This window comes from Triticum aestivum, chromosome 7B, assembly GCF_018294505.1.
Source record: "Triticum aestivum cultivar Chinese Spring chromosome 7B, IWGSC CS RefSeq v2.1, whole genome shotgun sequence".
Classification (NCBI taxonomy): Eukaryota; Viridiplantae; Streptophyta; class Magnoliopsida; order Poales; family Poaceae; genus Triticum; species Triticum aestivum.
Genome location: NC_057813.1, coordinates 659,513,828 through 659,516,793, shown reverse-complemented (window position 1 = coordinate 659,516,793; position 2,966 = coordinate 659,513,828). Strand labels below are relative to the sequence as shown.

General features: G+C 48.7%; 1 long non-coding RNA gene across 6 annotated transcripts in view; it reads right to left on the bottom strand.

Moving 5' to 3' along the window:
• Positions 1-714: 714 nt before the first annotated feature.
• LOC123158989 (uncharacterized) overlaps positions 715-2,966 on the bottom strand; it is a 5,123-nt gene continuing 2,871 nt past the window's right edge. For 5 of the 6 annotated variants that reach the window (XR_006479427.1, XR_006479424.1, XR_006479428.1 and 2 more), the window contains one exon: positions 715-1,075. This is a non-coding gene — a long non-coding RNA (uncharacterized lncRNA). Of the gene's footprint in view, positions 1,102-2,966 lie in introns of all 6 variants that reach the window. The other variant, XR_006479429.1, reaches the window with a different exon arrangement.

Below are 2,966 nucleotides of genomic sequence, written 5' to 3'. Positions count from 1 at the left end.
GCCCCGACCGCGTCGCTGCGAGGCTAGCCCACGCGCAAGCCTGGCCCACTCATCAGTTGCTCCTAGCCCCATTACGCGGCATACAAAATAATGAGCGACTGGATCTTTACCAGGTCGATGAAAAGTACTTTTACTAGGGCCAGCGAGGCGAATCGAGCGGGCAGGATGAATTTGAGATGGGAAGGGCGCTGGAATGGCGGGTACTCTAGCTGGATTTATATGTTCGATCAAGTGATTGTGATCCCATGCTGACATTGCTGCAAAGTGAACACACTTAACCAAGATTGCGACGGAATCACCTCCGAAAGGATTGATGACTCTGGATCAGTATGCGAAATTTACAATAGGCTACTCTCCTTATGTTATGCCATTCAAAACCGAAGAATAGAACCATCCACTCTCCTATATTATCTGAAAATCAATCCTGCTGAATCAAAACGGTGAGTGAGAATTTTACTTTGAAAGGACTGTGCTACTTTGGCAGTTCTATGTTTTTAACATTCAGTGAGATGACAAAACTTATTTCACAAAGCTGCAATGAAAATTAGAATAGTAGTGGTGATTGAGGACAACTTTTGATGTACTTTATGCGATGATGAAAGTTATAGCACTATTACATATAGTTAGAGTTCTTGCGGAGAAGCAAAACCGAGATATTGCTGCGACACTAAGCTCCACTGGAGTAAGAAAGCTTTCTTATTCATGAACTAATCCATGCTCATTTCTGATGACACTTTATCGGATTTCGAGCTTACTATAATGCAGATGTAAATTAATTATCACAATGCAGGGGAAACTACCATTCCGTTTCGATGGCAAGAAATGTTTTCACTTGTAATTAGTTAGATTCACGCATTTTGTAAGATAAATACAATGATGACATTCATAAATGTCCAATCCATCTAGTTGTGTATGTATCAGTAGTTAAAGTCATGCTTCGAAGACCATAGAAGATCAACCGTGCCTTGGTAGTACTACAGCAGTATGAGAAGACAAAGGTCAAACAGGAAGCACAAAGCTTGATAGCAAGCAGATGACGAGCCAGCGAGGGGAGAGGAAGTAATGATAACAACGCCTGTAGAACAAAAGGAAATCGGAAACCTGAAAGGAATCAGAGGTTTATGAAAGATAAAAGAAAAAGCAAGCATGTTTAGAAACAATAAGCAAGTGGTGTATATCTGACTGTATTTTGTAACCTACATATTTTCTTCTGATGGAGCCATCATTCCTTTATTAGCAAGCAGCAACTATCACTTGCTGCATATGTTTTTTTTTAGAGGAGGGGCATCGGCCGAGCCCGAGAGGAGGCTCGAACCTAGCCCGGCTTTGAATTAACAAAGCCATCAACCGGCCAGGATTACATCGATCAACCACATACAAGCAACATGAAAAACAAAAAAAAAGAAGACACTGAGGCAGAACAACCTCAGGCGGCCGATACAAGGTGCAAAACAGGACAGAGCACAAACCAAAAACTACACAAGCAGCTACCAAGATGAAACTGAAGAACTAAGCTTGGCCAGTCAAGGTCTTCGTCCACCGAAGCAACCAGCACCGGACAAACATCGAACTTGTGGAAAGCAACAATGTGAAAGGAGAAGGCTCAAGTCCACTCCAGCATGATGAACAACCTGGGCATAATGAAATCCGTCTTCGTCGCCGTAGGAGGCCACAACCTTCTCATCGTCGGCAGGCGAAGTGGTTCCCCAAGAACCCGGATTCACAAATGTCAACCAGGTGTACCATGGGAGGGGCTGCAGCAAACCACATTGTGCTCCACAAGAAACTTCAGTTGCCATGGCACAACCACGAAGGAGACGCACACTGCAGGAAGGAACATGAACCAAATCGACACGGCGAGAGGTTGATGAAGAGCAATGCCGCCACTGCAGCCACCAATACATCCAAACTCGACATCCACCCCGCAGTCCAAGGACGGCGCCTTCAGGAAGGGGAACGGTGCCGTAGCCCGCCGTCGTCCCGAAACAGGACCAAGGTTTTCACCTAGATGCAGGGGCAGATTGGTGGGGGGTGGGATACCTCAACGAAGCCTCCAAGAAGTAGTTCGACGCCGCGGCATCGTCGTCGTTGTGGCCGCCGCCGGCGGCCAAGGGTTTCCCCCGGTCCCAGGAGCCCCACCGCCAAAACACCGCCAACCGCCGGATCCGGCGAGCAAATCGAACGGGAGAAGGCGAGGAGGGTGGAGTTGGAGCTGGTCGAATCAGATCTGAAGGCGGACCGACGGAGGAAATCCGGCCACCGCGAGCTCCATCCACCGGGGCCTCGCCGCCCAAGCAAGCCGAGGAGCCCAGCCGAGCCCCCGCAGCCGCTGTCCGCCGCAGGGAGTAGCGCTGCCCACCTTGACCGGGGCCGCCACCCCGGCACACCATGCCCTCCGCGCGAGGCAGGAGCGGCAAGCCTCGCCCCTTCCTCGGCACCGTGCGGGCTTGCCGGCGGCTGTCTCCGGTGGCGGCAAGGTCTGGAGGGAGGAGGGGAGAGGCCGGTGGCGGGCTAGGGTTGGGGGCCGCCCGAGTCGCCCCAAGGGAGCGACGCGGGGGCGGGTGAGGGGGAGGGAGAGACCACATATGTTTCTTTTAATGCTCTAACTTGAGCAAGTCTTGTAGTTTACTGGGAATTAGCAAAAGGTAAGAAAACAGGGACGCGGCTAATCTGCACCCGAGCTCATATGCTCCCGCATGAACAGTAAAATCGAAAAAAATATTAAAAAAATCAAAAAATTCCAATTTTTTTTTGAGTGAAACATTGACAAAAGTTCTAAGTGCCTGCAAAAATTCGTCATGAAATCACATTCCTAGAAGGCGTGGCAAAAAAAAACAAAAAAAGTACTCTGAAAAAGCTACTTTCAAACGCATTTTGAAGCACTGAATTTGTTTTTTTTGCCACGCCTTCTAGGGATGTGATTTCATGACGAATTTTGCAGGCACTTAAAACTTTTGTCAATGTTT